Raw genomic sequence first — 19,407 nt, forward strand, 5'->3', positions numbered from 1 at the left:
GCAAATATCCCACCCTGCCCCCTCTGGAGGCCCTCACCCTACTCTGACTACATCCAGGTTCCCTGTCTCATTCCCCCCTCTACAGATAGAGACCCTAGCTGCTGCTAGGGAAAGGGGGCAATGACCACTCTGGCTGCTTCATGCTGAGAGGGGGCGCAGTAAGGGGTGCAGTTAGGTCTCCATCACTGGTCATTCAAGAGGGCCTTAGAAGATGGGCACTTTTATTCCAGGTTCCATCTCCATTGCTATTTGCAGTTTTGTGGCTTCTAGGCAAGATAGAACAAATCATGTTATTAAGTTAAGTAGCAATATCTGGAGTTGGATTTTCCATTCTGGAAGGACAAACTTGATGATTAGGAATGCATGGTTGAATATGAGAACTAGAAATATGAAGTGTCTAATTGAGAATCATAGCTAGGTATCATGGGGAAACTAGAATTCTGGATCGAGTTTACATCTCAATGACTAGTATTAGGATTTAGTATAAATAAGACTGCATTATTGAAACAATACTTTTCTCCAAAATCATTTGAATTAGAAGTAACTAGGTTAAGAAAATAATTAACAGTTGGCTTGATTTTTTGCATAAGTGCAGCAAGAAGAGCAATTGATTACATAGGCTCTTTTAAATGTGCTTTGCTGGAACTTTTGTAAGGAATTTCAGATTGAACTTTTAAAGGCCTCTTGAGGCCAGACAGCCAAGCCAGACTTGCCATCAGGTTTTGCCTGCAGTACCTGTAGATTTGGGTGAATTCTTCTCTTCTCAAGGTCTCCAAGACATCCTGAGGTTCCTGCACCTGCCAGGAAGTGACCTTCCTTACTCACCTGTAAGGTTGCTGGGAACCCTGTAAGCAAGGTACCAGGCCAGTTCTTCCAAGGGGCTTTGTTGGCTTTATAAAGTCAACCTTAGTTCCTTAAAGCTGTTCATATCTGAGTTTAAGCACGTGTCTTTCAGGTATGACATTCCAGTCGAAGTCTTAGTAGTATAACCTGTGTTTTTAATTGGTTCTCTTACAAGGAAAGCAGATTCTTATTGAACTTATGCAAATAAACATAATGCCATGAAATATAAAAATACTGAAAGCTTTTAAATTCTTGAGGGGTCAGGTAGAGAGAAAGATAAATGTTTCAATTCTGCTTATAAAGGTATTGTCATTTATGAAACTGTTGTCAGTCAGCTTAAGAGAAAAAGCTTTAAACTCTTTATCAGCAACATTTGAAACAAAAAAGCCACAACATCATCTTGCTTAGTTTACTTAATCCTATGTAACCAATACCTGTTCTGCTGAAATCTTGTTCTTTACTAGTTTAGGATTAATAAAACAGTGGCTATAAATGACAAGACTTACAAATGACAATGGTTAAAGATCTGATAAGAGCTTACTGTAAGACAGTTGACATAAGGAAATTCTGACATTTCTGCAACACAAAACATTTAATAACAAAGTTTAGCATCATTCCCTTTGACAGTGCTTTCCAGGTAGTTAATCAGGTAATTATATATCAGATAAATAAGCCAAATTAGCCAAATACTTTCTCTAATGAGAAAAAAATTCCTCTGACATGTTCCAGAGACCCTCTGGAAAATATCAGTGTTAACCATTAGAACTTAAAACTATTAGGTACCTTAATGTTTAGTAAACACTGAGAAGCAGGCTATTATAAACTGTTACACTAGCATGCTTTGGATTGACAAATTTATGAACATTTTATAATTTCTGTAACCATGAGCTTTACAACACTTTCTCACTAAACACAAAGTATATCTTCTTAACTTAGCAAAACTTTGAGGTTTTAGGTTACCACAAAGATTCTCAGGCTGTAGGTAGTTATACACACTATAACACAATTATTATTAAGAAGTTACTTGCTACATTTAGTTTACTCATTCTTAACAACTATGCTAGACTACTTACAAAACCTTTACTGAATATTAGACAAAGTCAAGCCTCTAAGCATTTTATTCTTGAAAGATTTAACAGGTAACATCAACTTAAATGACTTCAGGTAAACTTAGGCAGCTGATAACTATAAGGACATGTCCGTTTCAGTTCAACTTAAATTAGCATTAATGCTTAATATTTTCTATTAGAATTCTCTGGAAGTTTTAGAATGCCCAATTTTCACAAGCGCTTGTCTTTAAATCAATTTTATTAATACCATCCAGAGGTAGAAAAATCTTTCATTTACACGCTTAGACACACAAACATATAGATTGAGACATAATGACTACAGTTAGCAACACTTTCCATAAAAGAACATATACACAGACAGATAAACTGATACAGAGATTTGAGTTACTGATATCCAATTGCCTTTCTTTTTAGCTTATTTGACTAAAAGTACCTCAGTTTTCAAGAATACACTCTACAGGCAAGCAGTTTATATAACTGGGTTAAGGTTTTGATGGCCTCAGACTAACAGGGCTGATGAAGGCTCTGAACTGATAGGGACTGTGTGTCTCCAGGTGGGTGGAAATGAAATGCAAGCACAATTCTAGCTCCAGTCATTTAAAGCCAGGCTGTATTTCAGAAGATAAATTTCTTCTGTTTCAGGGAGTCTAGTTTAAAAACCTCTCAATTTTTGAAGATAATGAACCCAATAAGTAGAATAGATTTCCACCAAAATAATTTAGAAAACTAGTTCCACATTATAGTCTACGGGACTGTTGACTATTTTCCTTCCTTGCATTAAAATAAATTTAGCTGCATAACTTTGTTATATTGCATACATCTCTCAGGGACCAAGCCTCTCCATCAGAGTTTGTATTGAGGCCAGGCTTGTGTGCAAAGATAAAGCACTTTTTCCTTTTCAGGGTCTGGGGATCAAAATTGCTCCCAGTTCCTCAGAATGCATGCCAGAGGCGTGTCTGGCTTTAACCTTGAAGAGGATGCTCCCATCTGAAACAGAGAGAAAAAGACGGGTGTCCAGCACCTGATCAGCCTCTTTCTCTGTGAGGGTGTCCCCTCGCCTTGGAGCTTAGGTGATAGTGGTCAATCACCCCCTCTGCCAGGCCTACTGGATTTAACCACTTCTTACCAGCGTGGCCTGCACCTTGCCTGATTCCCCTCTTGCCTACCCACTGAGCAAGAGTCATCTCGGAGCTCTGGATTTAATGGGACCTTACCAGTGTGCTCCTACTTATGCCTTTTGGGAGTTTTCCTAGTTTTCTCTGCGTGAGCTTTCCTTGAGAGCCCCCTGCCTGTCTGATAAGTGCAGGGACTGTGTGACTTCTTGCTGCCAGAGCCCTGATCTAAGTCACAAGCCTGTTTTGCTCTTCCAGGGCTGCAGAAAAGGAAATGCCTAGCCCCAGGGTGACTGCCTCTAAGGAAAGGAGATCAACAGAATAGAGCCATTTACATGTTGGTCTCAGGTTTTAGCTTGATTACTTTACAAACATCATTTACCTTACACAGGAGAAAGTGGCACAGGCCTAAGAGGACTGCTTTGAATGGAGAGCGAGGGAACTTTTTTCTAAGGCCAGAAATAAAATTCAGGAGCTGCCACAGACATTTATGGAGGGTCTATACTCCCAAACACCAGTTTTTGCCACTGCCTGGATATTATCTCACCAATCACCCACTATAACAAATCTGATCACTGAGATAGGAGGTCGGGAGTCATCTGCAACTCTTGCATAGGCAGCAGCCTAGCTGGAGGTTCACTCAGCGCTGTTGGATCAATTGGCCAGAGCCGAGATTCAAGGACCACTGTCTACTAGTCCAGTCTGCCCTTGGAGTCCACAGATTAGGAGAGGAAAGTAGAAAATCGGCTCAGCCACTCCCTGACATTCCCATCCATCTGGAGGCGGGGGATCAAGGAGCGGCAGACACCAAGAAACCTTTCACCCAAGACTTAAGACTGGTAGCCGATGCTAATCATCTTTTAAGTGGCTAACGGGTGCCCAGACACATTTTTATGAGATAAAAAGTACAGCATTTAGTTAGGAATAGGAGTGGAGTGTGGATCTCCTACCTTGCAGTGGTGAGCATTGGTTCTGTGAAATCGATGAGGTTAGAAGGGAGTTAGGAACACCCCCTGCCTCACTGAGGCCAGGGCGGCCTGAAGAAGCAGGTTGGAAGTCAGAGGCAGAGACAGAGAGGTGCTCCTCATGGATACCCAATTGGGCTGTTGGGGTCTGATTCCAGACACGCGGGCCTTTGAGAAGCCACTGAAGTGTAGCCTCAGCCTAGACTCTCGCAGTTGTCCATGGCTTTCCTCAGTCCCTTGCATCCAAGGAGATGCCTCTGAAAGGGAATCCTGGCCTCCACTCAGCTGACATTCCCAGCTCCCAAGGGAGATGGGGGATCCACTGAGGGAGATGCAGGGGAACCTGTCGCTTGAGACTTTGAGATCAGCAGCTGGGCTAGTCCCATTTAAGTGGCTGACAAGCACCCGATTTTGTGTGCCACAGATGGCTTCTTTCTATAAGGACAGTGAAAGAAAAGCCAGGCTTGGATGCTGATACTCACCTCCAAAGTTATCCCGGATGAGCCCCCAAAGATGATGCTGGGGTTCTTGTTTGCAGAGCCAAAGAATGAGCTTCACAGTCAAGGTAGGAGAGCAAGGTACAGGCTTTTATTTAGAGATACAGTGAAAGGACAGAGCTCCCAGCTCATGCCAGGAGGGGACAAGAGAGTCCTGGATACTGTATTTTTCAAAGTTTCTATCTCTTTCTTGAATTCCTCCCTGAGGTGTTGAATATTTTTCTGTAGCTCCATGAGCATGTTTATGATTTTTATTTTGAAATATTTCAAGGGAGTTAGGTAATTTTGGTTTCACTTAGCCCTTTTTCTGGTGTTTGTGGAATTTTGGTTTATACCAGGTTCTTTTGACATTTCATATTTGTAATGAAGAATATGAAACAATAACTTTGCATAGGTGGTGCCCTCTAGTGACCAGAAGCTCTACTCTCTGGAGCTGCTTAGCACCTGGAGCAATGGCAGGGTTTGCAGGTGTGTGGTGCTGGTACCTGCTTGGAGGAAAGAGCTCTTTCCTGCTTCCTGGCTGCAGTGCCTGCCTCCACTGCCAGGGCCAGTGGAGCATGCAGGGAGCAGCTTCTGTGCCAATCCCCTGAAACTGCCATAGGTAGGGACACCCTCTGGCTGGCCTGGCACAATGGTTGGGACAGCTGGTTTGTGAGCTGGTGCTGGCCGAGAGGAAGGAGCGGCAGGCTGCTTATCACAGTGGGGGGCCTCAGGGCTGTGTTGCCAGTCAGGGGGATGGAGCACCTGAAGCTCCCAAAAGTTCCCACCCTGATGGACTGAGTGTGCCAGGATGATTTTGTCCACTTGAACTTTCTCTTGAGCAGCAAGCTCTGTGCAATCCTTGCCCCTTTAGCAGCCCTCTCACTGTTGGAAAGTCTCTCAGAGTGCCCGTCTTTCTTTTGTTCCAGAGCGGCCGATTGTGGGTACCTGTTCTCCACAAGTGGCTGGAATCTCAATCTCTCCAAAGATTCCACCTGTCTTACCTTTCCAACCCCACTAATCTCCAGAGCACCAGGTAATGTAGGTTCATGCTCCCAGAGCAGATGTCCATGGCTAGATGTTCAGCAGTCTTAGGTGTCCACCCCCTCCCTTCTCTATTTCTCTTCCTCACTCTGGTGAGCTGAGGTGGGGGAAGAGCTTGGGTCCTGCCAGATTGTGGTTTTGCTACTTTATCCTTTTCCATGAGATCTTCTCTTTTCCCCAGTTGTAGGCAGTCTGTCATAGTCTTTCTTGTCACTCTTTCAGGATTAATTGTATTTGCCATATTTTCATATTATATGTGGTTTTGGGAGGAGGTTTCTGTCTCACTTCTCACAGTGCCATCTTTAATCCCATCTCTTTCCTCTTTTTTAATATGGGCATTTCTTATGTAGCCTGTTAAAACTATAAATTGCCCCTCTAAGCACTGCTCAGCTCCATGCCATAAGTTTTGGTATGTTGTATTTAATCTTCATTCATCTCAAAGTATTTTTTAATTTCTCTTGTGATTTCTTCTTTGACTCATTGGTTATTTAAATAGTGTGTTCATTTCCACATATTTGTGAATTTCCAAAATTTCTTTCTGTTACGAATTTTCAATTTCTCTGTGATTAGAAAACATTTTGTATGATTTCAATCCTTTCAAATGTATTAAGGCTTGTTCTGTGGTCTAATACATGGTCTATCCTCGAGAATGTTCCATGTGCATTGGAGAAGAATGTGTATCTGCTATTGTCTGGTAGAGAAATTTATATGTGTCTGTTAGGTCTATTTTGTGTTTAGTGTTGTTCAGGTTGTCTATTTCTTTGTTTCCTATTGCCTATTCATTCAATCTCTTATCAAAGGTGGAGTATTGAAATCTCTATTACTGTTGAATTTTCTAACATTCTCCTGACTTCAGTCAGTCTTTGCTTTATATATTTCTCTGTTGTTGAATACACATATGATTATTATTGCTGTATTTTCCTGAAAGGTTGGCTTTTTTTTTCCCATGGAAGTTTCTCTTGTGTTCTTTTTGAACTGCAATTTATTTCATATTGTATAGGATTTTTTTGGTGTCATTAATATATGATTAAATGAGCAACACTGGTTACAAGACTCCCCCCCACCATTAAGTCCTCACCACATACCCCATCACAGTCACTGTCCATCAGTGTAGCAAGATGCTACAGAATCACTACTTGTCTTCTCCATGCTGTACTGCCTTCCCCGTGCCTCCCCCCATTATGTGTGCTAATCGTAATGCCCCCTTTTCCCCTTATCCCTCCCTTCCCACCCATCCTCCCCAGTCCCTTTCCCTTTGGTAACTGTTAGTCCATTCTTGGGTTCAGTGAGTCTTATGCTGCTTTGTTCCTTCAGTTTTGGCTTTGTTTTTATGATCCACAGATGAGTGAAATCATTTGATACTTGTCTTTCTCTGCCTGGCTTATTTCACTGAGCATAATACCCTCCAGCTCCATCCATGTTGTTGCAAATGGGATGATTTGTTTTCTTCTTATGGCTGAATAATATTCCATTGTGCATATATACCACATCTTCTTTATCCATTCATCTACTGATGAACACTTAGGTTGCTTCCATATCTTGGCTATTGTAAATAGTGGTGTGATAAACAGGTTCCATATGTCTTTTTCAAACTGGGCTCCTGCATTCTTAGGGTAAATTCCTAGGAGTGAAATTCCTGGGTCAAATGGTATTTCTATTTTGAACTTTTTGAGGAACCTCCATACTGCTTTTCACAATGGTTGAACTAACTTACATTCCCACCAACAGTGTAAGAGGGTTCCCATTTTCTCCACATCCTCACCAGCATTTGTTGTTGTTTGTCTTTTGGATGGTGGCAATCCTAACTGGTGTGAGGTGGTATCTCATTATGGTTTTAATTTGCATTTCTCTGATGATTAGCAATGTGGAGCATCTTTTCATGTGCCTGTTGGCCATCTGAATTTCTTCTTTGGAGAAGTGTCTGTTCAGATCCTGTGCCCATTTTTTAATTGGATTATTTGCTTTTTTTTGGTTGAGGTGTATAACCTGTTTGCATATTTTGGATGTCAACCCCTTACGGATATGTCATTTATGAATTCTCCCATACTGTAGGATGCCTTTTTGTTCTACTGATGGTGTCCTTTGCTGTACAGAAGGTTTTTAGTTTGATATAGTCCCACTTGTTCATTTTTGCTTTTTTCCTAGGTTGGCTTTTTTATTATAAAATGTCCCCCTTTATCTGTAGTAGCTTTTGTTTTGTTTTGTTTTATAGTAAATTTTGTCTGATATTATTAAGCCATTACAGCTTTCTTAGGGTTAACTTTTTGCATGATATATCTTTTTTCTATCTAGTTACTTTCAGCCTACTTGTATCTTTCAATCTGAAGTGTATCTCCTGTAGATTATGTGGTCTGACAATTTCTCCTTTCTGACTGGATTATTTAATCCATTCACATGTAATATTACTATAGTTGGATTTCATCTTCCATTAAATAATTCTTTTGTATATTTATCATATTTTCTCTCTCCCTTCACTGCTTATTTTGCAGTAAGTAAATATTTTCATTTGTAACATTTCCTTTTTGTTTTTTTTAACTGTACTTTTGAGTTATTTTCTTATTGGTTGCTCTAGGGCTTACCATATACATATTAATTTAGCAGAATCTATTAAACATTATACTAACTTAATTCTGTTAAGATATAGAATGTTACTCTTATATAGCTCTATTCCCTCTTATCCTTTTTTGTGCTGTCATTGTTATATATATTACTACATGTTGCAATACAATGATATATAACTGACTTTATATAATTTTATGTCTATCAAAGTAGCTAAGAAAAAAGAGAGAAAGTATTTATTTATAGAGTTTCTTGTATTTATTTCACCATTTTGGCTTCTTTTAGTTTGTTTCTGTGATGTCAAGTTAGCATCTGGTGTCATGTCTTTACACCAATACAAGTTGGGTCCCCCATGTTCTTAGAGGTATTTTCAATCATATTACATCTTTATATGCTATATGCTCACTTTTAAAATTATGTAAGACAAGTAAAGAAAAATACACATTCACGCTGATATAATGACCTTTGCTGGTATTTATTTTTTTGTGTGGACTTGAATTTCCATCTAGGTTTATTTTCATTCATCTTGACACATTTCCTAGTTGTTCTTGTAAGGCGGGCCTGCTAGCAACAAATTCTTTCAGTTTTGTTTATCTGAGAATGTCTATATTTCACCTCCATTTTTGAAAGGTAGTATTTCTGGATATAAGATTTCTTGGTTGGCAATCTTTTTCTTTCCGTACAGGTGATCTGCATTATTCAGAGATTCTGTATTTGTGAATTTGCTTACTTGCTAAATTTTATTTGTAATCTCAAAATCAATACTCAGGGTGCTTTCAATGGTCATTTGCAGACATGGGCAGAGCATCAAAAAAGTTTAGGTAACCAGTGTGTATTTTCTAAGCTAAGGTTGAACAAGGTGATGCTTGGACACCAGGAACAAGTGTTCCTAAGTGCAAGGAGGTCATAATAAACCCTGGGAGAAAAATATGTGCTCTAGATAAGCTTCACTGAGGTGTGAGTTATAGTACTGTTGGTCATGAGTTCAATGTTAAGGAATCAATTATATATATATATTAAATAAGGTGTCTTTAAACAAAATATACATAAAACAAGGTTATATATTGATGGGTTGAGAAAAATTCTGTGACCAAAGGCTGATAGAAACTTAGCCCTATATTTCTCTCTAGGAACAATGGTTCAGAATTCGCTCCGTGTTTGCAGTGGCTTTACAGAATATAACTTCATGAGCAATGAGATTCAACTCTACTTCAACTGTGTCATTCCCCCACCTTCTGGCTTCCATTGTTTTGGGTGCAAAAGTCAGCTGTTAATCTGATTTTAGACTGATTTACATGTGATTCATCTTTTCTTTTGTTACTGCCAAGATTTTCTCTTTGTATTTCAGTACTTTTACTATGATATATTTTGGGTATGGAACTCTTTGCACTTATCCTTCTCAGAGTTCAGTGAGCTTTTTGAATGTATACAGCAACATTTTCAAGCAAATCTGGAAGTCTTTAGCCATTTTCTTCCACTTTTTTTTCTGTTCCTTTCTCTCCTCTCCTCTCCTCTACTACTCTTACTGTTATGCATATGTTGATACTCTTAAAAATGTCCCACATTTCTCTGAGAGTCTGTTTATTTTTCTTCATTACATTTCTCTCTGTTCTTTGGATTTCATAATCTCTATCTATCTTCAAGATGGCTGATTCTTTCTTTTGTTAGTTCAAATCTACTGTTGAGCCCCTGTAATGAATTTTTCCTTTTGGTTAATGTACTTTTTGTAAGATAAATTCTAGCTGAAATAAGCAGGTGAAGAGAGGCAACAAAGGGCCAGGTAGTTTATTTGAACGCAAATACCTGGGCTAGATTTCCTCAGTCTATAGAAATGGAGGCTGGGGAATTCGTACATAAGTAGACAGGCAGCAAGTTTTTAAAGAAGATAGGGGGAGGCAGAGCTTAGATTTACAGTGGAGTGAGGATTGGCTAGCCCAAGTTTTTCAGGTTGGGAGGTGGCAGCAGCCGGGGACTTAGCACGTCATCAGTGTCCGATGTGCTCGCTCCTCCCATCAGTGCTTCCAGCCTTACATTTCAGCCTTTTGGTTATAATGGGTGCCGACTTGATCTGGCTACTTCTGGCTGAGGGGGGGGCGATGTGGGGGGTGGTTTAAGGCTGGTTGATGGCCAGAGGCTCAGTCGGGAGGAGCAAGTACTTGTGCAGCAACAGTTGATTGATTTTTATGTGTGTCATTTCTGCTATGCACTGTTTTAGGAACTTAAAAACACATGGACCAATAAGGAGTATGAAACAGATTGCTGCAACAGGGCCTAGGAGAGGCACTAACCAGGCCATAATAGGGGATTGAAACCAGCTGTACAGATTATTACCTGATATGCCGTTTCTTTAGAGTTCCTTTTTCAGTTCTTGTAGTTTGTGAACATTCTGCTCTACGAGTCCCAACTCATTGATATAGTAACAACATTGTTCCCAGAGGAATAGACAGGTCCCTCCCTTCTCTGCAGTAAGGAGGTCTAAAGCGTGGTGGTTTTGGAGGTTTACTTGGGCCCAGGAGGTGACTTGCCTCTGGAGGGATGCCAGAGAGGCTGCAGATGCTTGGACAGCTACTTCGAGCCATCGTTCTAGTTTTTCTAGGGCTGTAATACTGTAACCCAGGGCACCAGCACTCCCTCCCATGGCTAGAATGGAGGAAGTGAGGGAGATCCCTGCCACTAAAGGCAGGAGGACTGCTCTCTTGTGATGGGATTCTAAGGCCCAGGAGTTGGTGAACTCAGCTCCCCTGTACAGGGTCAGCCTAGGGACTAGGGTGACCAGCAGGCAAGAAGCATTTGCAAAGTTGGTTTCGTATAAGGTCCCATTGCACCACAGGAAAGTGCCTGGTGGGGAGCAGAGAAAGGAAGGCTGCTTATAGTGATGTCTCAAGGTCACATTTGCTTCAGGTGTTTCAAATAACGGTACCTCACCAATAAGTTTGGGCTTTGAGGGAGGACTTGGAGGGCAGGGTAGGCTCTCTCTTGGTGGTATCTGAATTGCCACCACAGGGGTTTCTATAAGGGAAGTGCAGAGGAAGCATTGTATCAAGGACGTGTTGGGGAGGGTGTGTCGGAATAAGTCTAGCCCCTCTTGGAGGAGACTTAACCAAGAAAAGGGAAGGGTCTTAGCCTTTTGTTGTATGTGAGTCTGTAGGTGGATTTCTTGGGTTTTAATGGCCTGTTGTACTTCTTCGAGATGTTTGGGGGCGCTTACCTCTAGGTATCAGTGAATCGTGATAGTATGGCAGGGATATGCTTGAAAATTATTTAAATAAACACCTCTTGTAATGCCCTCATTCCAGCAATTATGTAAGGGGTCCTTGATGTGTAAATACCTCTTTGCCTGGGGTGCCCAGCATTGAAAAGTAAGCATATGGTGGCTATCGCCCAGGCGGCCTTCTACCATCCAATTCATGACACAGGAGGCACAGAGACACCCAAAATTTTCTTTGACCCACTATGTTCTGCACTTTCCTGTTTGCTGAAAGGTGAAGCAGAGGGCCATGTGGGTAGGTGTCTCTCCATCAGGGCACCAAACTCGGTTAAGAGGGAGGGCAATTATGGGCTGACAATTGTCAGCTTCACAAAAGGCTGTCCCAATAGTCTCTTCTACCCGCCCATTTTTTATGATGTATTGCTGGGTGGATTCAAATTGATACCTGACAAGAGAGGGCGAGGCTACTCCACTATGTAGGAGGAGGAGTAGGACCAGGAGCTCTTCAGAGTTGGATCCCGTAGAGGTCCAACTTGTTCTGCTTGCCAAACATTATTGGAAAGGGGGGCTCTTTTTAGTCGGGAAATATGGTACCATGCAGGGTGTCCTGATAGTTTGGAAGCAGTGGGGGTTGTGATGATTACAGTGTTTGGTCCTGTCCAGCGTGGCTGGAGTGATCGAGGCTGGAGTTCTTTTAGAAGTACCTTGTCTCCTGGCTGAAGGAGATCTGCGTCCTCTGGGTTGTCGGACAACATGGGCTGGGGTAGGAGCTGGTCTGCTTGTTTTCTGAGATGTCTCAATAGTGAAAAATAAGGAAGGTAGGAGGCTAAGGAGGAGAGGCAGCAGGCAGGCTTGTGTTCAGTAAGAAGGGCCTGCCATACATTAGCTCAAATGCGCTTAGCCCAACAGGTTCCCTGGGGGCAGCACGCAATCGAGCAAGAGAGATGGGGAGAAGATCGGGCCACGAAAGCTTTACCTCTAGAGACAGCTTAGTTAGTTGGTCTTTTAGGAGACCATTAGCTCTTTCAACTTTACCTGACGATTGGGGGTGATAGGGTATATGGGGGTTCCAGGTGATGTTGAGAGCCTCAGCTGTTAGTTGAGTGACCTGAGAGATGAAAGCAGGCCCATTGTCTGATTGTAGTGAGGCAGGCAGGCCAAAATGGGATGATATGCATCACCAACATCTGTGCCACTACTGAGGCTGTTTCTTGGCTGGTGGGGAAGGCTTCAATCCATCCTGAAAAGGTATCAACCAGAATTAGTAAATAATGGAGCCTTTTATGCTTAGGCATGTGGGTGAAATCGACCTGCCAATCTTGTCCTGGGAACGTTCCTCTCATCTGGTGGAGGGCTATCTGGGTTCTCAGAGCACCTTAAGATGAGACATGATGACAAGTAGTGCAGGTTTGGTGCACCTGATTTATGGCATTGCGGAGACCATAAGGGGCAAATATGGGGGAGAAAAACTGGTGCATGGCCTCTGGCCCAATGTGTAGGAACTGATGAATTTTGGATATGACATCTCTGCCTTGGGTTTTGGGGAGGGCAATTTGTCCCCTGAGATATATCCATCCCTGATCTCCTAACACCCTCCCTTGATGTAGGAGCAGTTGCTGTTCATCATCGGTGTATTGGGGCAGTAGAGAGGAGGAAAGAAACAGCACAGAGGGTAGACTAGACTTGGATGTTAACTGTCGGGCCGTGGAGTCGGCTAATGCACTACCTCTGGTTACTGGATCGTTTCTAGTCTGATGTCCTTTACAATGCACGATGGCCACTTCTTTGGGGTCCTGTAGGGTCTGTAGCAGGCGGCTGATAGCCCTGCCATTGATGATTGGGGTTCCCTTGGTAGTAAGGAAGCCCCTTTCTTTCCAAATTGCAGCATAAGTGTGTGTAATTAGGAAGGCATATTTAGAGTCAGTATAAATTGTGGCCCTCTTCCCAGCTGCCAGCTGTAACGCCTGGGTAAGAGCCACTAATTTGGCTTTCTGGGAGGTGGTCCCAGATGGGAGTAGATTTGCTTCTATCACTTGCAACAGAGTCACCACTGCATAGGCTGCCCTTCGCACCCCATCACTCCCCTTCACCGAGCTTCCGTCTACGAAAAAGGTCTAATTAGGGTTTTCAAGGGGCACGTCTTGTAGGCCCTTTCTAGGTTTTCTAAGAGCTTCTACAATCTCTACACAGGAATGAGTGGGCTGATCTGCCTGATCGCTGACAGGAAGCAAGGAGGCTAGGTTAAGGGGTGGAGAGACTTGTAGGGTAACCTGTGGATGTTCAATGAACAGGAGGTGGGATTCTTGTACTCTTGAAGGACTCAAGGAGGCCAGGTATTTATGACTCAAAAGATTGTGTAACCAGTGTGGGGAATACACAGTAATGGGCTGTTGGAGCATTAATTTCAGGGCTTCTCAGGCCAGACTTCCCACAGCTGCCAGGGCTCAGAGGCAAGGCTGTTACCCTCTGGCGGTGGTATCCAACTGTTTGGAGAGAAAGGCAACAGGATGGCACCTTGGCCCCACTGACCATACCAGCACTCTGGTGGCCACTCCTGCCCTCTCTGCTGTATATAGGTTAAAGGGCTTAGTTAAGTTGGGGAGCATTAACGGGGGGGAGGGGGATGAGAGCAATGCATTCTGCAACTGATTGAAAATTGAAAGCAGAAGCTACTTCAGTGGGTGAAGTTAGTGGCCCAGTAGGAGTCTCTGTAGCAGCCACATAGAGCGGTCTGGCCAGAAGTGCAAAGTTAGGCACCCAGTGTCTGAAAAACTCCACTAATCTTAGAAAGGATAGTATCTCAGCTCCGGAAGTAGGTGGTAAGAGAGCTTTAATCATAGTCGCTCGGTCTGCCATTAGGGCTTTAGTGGTGGGAGTTAGAGTTAGCCTGAGGTATGTAACTTGAGGTAGAGACGGCTGTGCTTTGCCAGGGGGTATTCTGTATCCCATGTCTGCCAGGAAATTAAGAAGAGATATGGTGTCTAGAACTGAGGCTTCTTTTGAGTGGCTGCAAAGTAAAAGATCACCTACATATTGGAGGAGAGTACTCTCACCCGTTGAATGTTGTGAGAGATCTGCCAGGGCCTGTCCAAAAAGATGGGGGCTATCTCTAAAACTGTGAGGTAGAACTGTCTAGGTCAGTTGTCAAGATCAACAGGTGTCAGGGTTTTCTCACGTGAAGGCAAATAGCGGCTGCAATTCTGAGTGGAGAGGTATAGTGAAAAAGGCATCTTTAAGGTCTAGTACAGTAAAATGAGAGGTACTGGATGGGACCTGAGACAGAAGAGTATATGGGTTAGGCACTACTGGGTGTAAGGGAATAACAGCCTTGTTAATTATTCGGAGGTCCTGAGTAAGGCGATACGCTCCAGAAGGCTTTTTCACCGGCAAGATGGGAGTACTGCATGGAGAGTTAGTCGGTACTAAAAGCCCTTGCAAGAGTAGATGATTAACAATAGGCTGTAGTCTCCTTCAGTGAGCCTGTGAAATAGGAAATCGAGGCCAAGAAGGGAAGCAGGATGGGTCTTTAAGGTGTATTAAAACCGGGGTGTGTTGGGTTGACACCACCGGGGTGGAGATATCCTACACGACTGGATTGACAGAAGTCCAGGGAGTTGGGAGACTCAGGTTTCTGTCATCTAACTCTCCTTTGCTGACTAAAGCAATGAGGGAGTTTCTGGCATCCTGTAAGCATTTAAAAGGTGGGAGGGAAATAGAGGCTTTTAACTTATAGAGCAGATCCCGTCCTAACAGAGGGGTAGGACAGGAAGGCATGACTAGAAAGAAATGGGTAAATGGGATGCTTTGAAAGGTTCAGGCTACTGGGCCCATCTCTAAAGGCTTGGAGGAGGTTCTCATGAACCCAACTACGGAGACCTTGGCAGGGTATAAAAGCCCTTTAAAGGAGGGGAAAACAGAGTAGGTAGCCCCCATTTCCACCAAGAAGGAGATGGGCTTACCCGCTACCCACAGCTTAGCCCTGGGCTCAGCGAGGGTGATTGGGGTGTCTGAGTCCAGGCGTCTTTAATCTTCAAAGATGCCCAACAGGTCTGAAGGGTAGTCCTTTGAGGGCGTCTGCCCCCCATGGGGCTCTGCTGCTAGGGGAGGACCACCACCTAGTGGACAGTCTACTTTCTAATGACCTTGCTTACCACAGCTGGGGCACGGTTTGGTCAGTTTGTGTGGGTTGGGGCACTTCCATGCCCAGTGCCCTTCTTCGCCACACTGAAAGCAAGGGCCAGGAGGTTCAAGTCGATCTTCAGGGACACCCCAACGGTCTCCACGAGCCAGCTGGTCTCCAGAGCAGCTGTTATGGCGTGAGTCTGTTCTGCCATTCGGGCAGCTGACCTCTTCTCACTCTTGTCCTCTCGGGCATGAAAAACTTTAAATGCCATATCTACCAGGTCTCCTAGAGGGGTCTGGGGACCATCTTCAGCCTTTTTAAGCTTGCACCTGATGTCAGGAGCTGACTGAGTTATAAAATGCATGGCCAGGAGAGAGGAACCTAACGTTGAGGCTGGGTCAATCTTAGTAAAAGCTCCCAGAGTTTCTTTCAGGCACTTGAGGAATTCTGATGGGTTTTCATCAGGTTTCTGGGTAATTTCTCTAAGCTTATCATAACTGATAGTTTTTTGGGCAGTTGAATTCATACCTGCCAATAAGTAGCGAACCATGCGATCCCGGCATGCTTCACCCTCGGGAGAATTATAATCCCACAGGGGTTCTTGTAGAGGAATAGCTTCTCTGCCCATAGGGTCCCACTCATCTGTGGCATGGGCCTCATTGTCACAATGCTGTGCCGCTGATGTGACACGGTCATATTCCTCTGGGGTTAGAGTGAATTGGAGGACTACATGTACATCATGCCAGGTGAGCTTGTAAGCTCGAGTGAGATATTTAAACTGTTTAGTGAAGATTATGGGGTTGAAGGAAAAAGGACCTCAATTGCTGTTCTACTTGGGACAAGTCTGCCAGGGAAAAGGGAACATGAACCTGCACTACCCCTTCAGCCCCCACTACCTCCCTCAGAGAAGCCATCACGTGAGCTTGAGACTGCTGTGACTTAGAGCGGGTTACAGGAGGACTAGACCATTTGGGCGCCAGCCATGGCGAGTAAGACAGTGGCTGGTTTGAAGAAGGGGATGGAGGAGGTGACCTTGGTAGTGGGGGATACAACCTGGGAATTGGTGCAGAACTTGAAGGCAGGGGACTAGGACATGGGGGAGTTTTATCCGAAGTGGAGTCAGCACCTGTGGAGCAAAATGGTGGCATGACCAGAAGAGAAGGGGAACAAGGTGAAGGAGAGACTGGAAGAGAAGAACAAGATGGAGGAGAGACTGGAAGAGAAGGAGAACAAGATGGAGGAGAGACTGGAAGAGAAGGGGAACAAGATGGAGGAGAGACTGGAAGAGAAGGGGAACAAGATGGAGGAGAGACTGGAAGAGAAGGAGAACAAGATGGAGGACATGAACAGTGAGGAAGGGTGCTGGCCCCCATGGTGGGCCTGGAGGAGAGGGAAGGGGGGTAGCCGAGATCTTCTGCTGAGTCTGTCAGAGAAGAGCCTCCCAGTAATAGGAGTAGTAGAGATCGGTGGTCCTTGGCAGAGGGCCTGGGCTAACAAAACTTGGGAAGAAGTACACTTAACACATAGATCTGGGCAGGTGCACAGAGTCCAAAAGGCCTGCACGTATTGGATTTCACTCCACTTTCCACTCCAGTGGCAATAATTAGTTAAGTCGGTGAGGAGGCCAAAATTGAAAGTTCCCTCAGGGGGCCAGCGAGATTGGTTGTCCAAGGGATACTGAGGCCATGCCTGAGGGCAAAGGAAGACTAACTTCCATTTGCAAACTTCCCAAAACAAATATAGAGTAGCCAGATTAGAAATGAGACACTGCAACGGGGTCTGAGCCTCTGCTTTCAAGGGCTGGTTCCCCATGTCTGCCCCACTTCCCAACTAATCCCACTGAGAGGAGTGCCCAGAGTCCCAAGCACACCAGGTCAGAGGAGATGGCCTGGGAGCCTGGGTGAGGGACATCTCCCACACTGCAGGGCCGGGGGCGGGTATCCCGTATACTCGCAATGGATGGGCTGGATGCCCAGACCTGGATGTAAGTATGATTTCTAATGGACCAGGTGAAATGGAGTTAGGAAGGGAAGCAGACCAGGGGAAACTGAGGGACTCACCAGAAAATAGTCCATGCAGCGGAGAGCAGGCTGAAGTCCTGGGTTGGGGAAGGAGGGAGCGGGGCCACCCATCACCAGTCCAGGCCCCCTGCTCATGCACCTTCCTGGGATTTCGGCACCAAATGTAAGATAAATTCTAGCTGAAATAAGCAGGTGCAGAGAGGCAACAAAGGGCAAGGTAGTTTATTTGAATGCAAATACCCAGGCGAGATTTCTCCAATCTATAGAAATGGAGGCTGGGGAATTCGCACGTAAGTAGACAGGCAGCGAGTTTTTAAAGAAGGCAGGGGGAGGCAGAGCTTAGATTTACAGTGGCGCCAGGATTGGCTAGCCCAAGGCACATTTTTCAGGTTGGGAGGGGCAACAGCCGGGGACTTTGACAAGTCATCAGTGTCTGACGTGCTCGCTTCTCCCATCAGTACCTCCAGCCTTACACTTTTCAACTCTAGAATTTCTGTTTCATTTTGAAATAATTTCTACCTCTTTATTGATATGTTCTCTTTGATGTGACATGGTTACTCTACTGAGGTGGGGCAAGGACACAGGACAAGTGTCATGAATAATTTTTCCTATGATGAAAGATGCTGAGATATAAATAGTAAGAACAGGAGGGACTCTATCTTAAGGCTAAGGCTCCATTTTAAAAACCAGGCAGTTAGAAGGTAAAATTCCTAACATTTTATCATGATTAACCAGCAACCAACCCCATCCTAAGGCAGGCAAGTAGTCCTAAATGATATTTTCACTGATTGAAGGTAATCATTATCTTGGAAAATAACAGGACCAATAAATTCCTGTGTTAAATTTATCTTACAGAATATTTAGAGGACTGTTCATGTTAATGTCTCTACCACCAGAGATAGATATCATGAGAGCGCACATCAGCCCACACTCCCTTGGCCCTTTACCCCACTCTTGAAATCCTTAAAACCTGAATCCTAAGGGTTTAAGCACACCTCTCCTCTGAGGCTGCCTGTACTCCCCTTTCTTCAAGTGTGTGCTTTGCCTTGAATAAAACCTTTTTGCTGCTCAACTTACTGCTTTTTGTCTCAATGCTCCCAGGAGGTTAATAAGAGACCCCCTTCCTGGTGGTATGCATCTCCATGACTTCTCTACTTCATTCAATTTTCTAGACTTAAGCATAGCTCTTCTCCTTCCCTGTTCTACTTCAGACAAATGGGGAAGGGCTACTGATATCTGTGATTTAGGCTTGCACGTTCCCATAGCCTGAGTGACCCTGATGGGACTGCAGCTGTACAGTCATGTTCTCTAGTAGCCTTCCAGAAAATCTCCTTTCTTTTCTTTGGGAAGTTCTCAGAACATAATCTCACTCTATCCAGTGCTCCGTGGCTCCTCCAACTCCTGGGATGGTAGGGTCTTAGTTCCCACACCAAGCTGACACTGAACGCCAAATGATCCCAGCTTTAGGAGTTGACAGTGGATTTTCTCTACTCCATGCAGGAGTTCAATGAACTTTCCTTTCCTGCCTGTTTTTCCTTAGTCTCTGCCTGTATGGCTGCTGCCATTCATGAAGGGTCCCCACCAGTAAGATGGCAAACTTCCGGCTTCTCTTCGGGGTCCTCAGTTCCCGCCGGCGCAACCTGAAGCCCAATCACCTCTTGCCCCCCTCCCAATCCCAGCACCTAGCCAACAGCCACCAGCCCCGTAGAAGTGACACCTCAATCAATCATGCCCCCTCCTATATAACCCAGCACCTTTCCCTAATAAAGCGGAACTCTCCGGTGAATTGCTGCTATGTGTCGCTCCTTTCCTTTCATTGGCGCTGAAACCCGGGAGACGGGACACCCCAACTGGGCCCCGTCTTCCCCCGACACCAGCAGCAGCTTGCCCTCGTCCTCTTTTTCCGGCGCTGGCTCATCACACTCACCACTCCTCTCTGGCCTTTAGGTAAGTTTCCCCCCGGAGTGGGTCGCTCTTCCCTGAGCT

The 19,407-nt window shown here is 44.3% G+C and overlaps 1 long non-coding RNA gene across 1 annotated transcript in view; it reads left to right on the forward strand.

Annotated features, from left to right (window-relative positions):
* The window catches only part of LOC140844070 (uncharacterized), a 41,985-nt gene extending 22,778 nt beyond the window's left edge, over positions 1-19,207 (forward strand). The window contains exon 2 of the long non-coding RNA XR_012122241.1: positions 18,962-19,207. This is a non-coding gene — a long non-coding RNA (uncharacterized lncRNA). The remainder of the gene's footprint in view (positions 1-18,961) is intronic.
* The last annotated feature ends 200 nt before the right edge of the window (positions 19,208-19,407 follow it).

The sequence above is a fragment of the Manis javanica genome, chromosome 10 (assembly GCF_040802235.1).
Source record: "Manis javanica isolate MJ-LG chromosome 10, MJ_LKY, whole genome shotgun sequence".
In the NCBI taxonomy this organism is placed as follows: domain Eukaryota; kingdom Metazoa; phylum Chordata; class Mammalia; order Pholidota; family Manidae; genus Manis; species Manis javanica.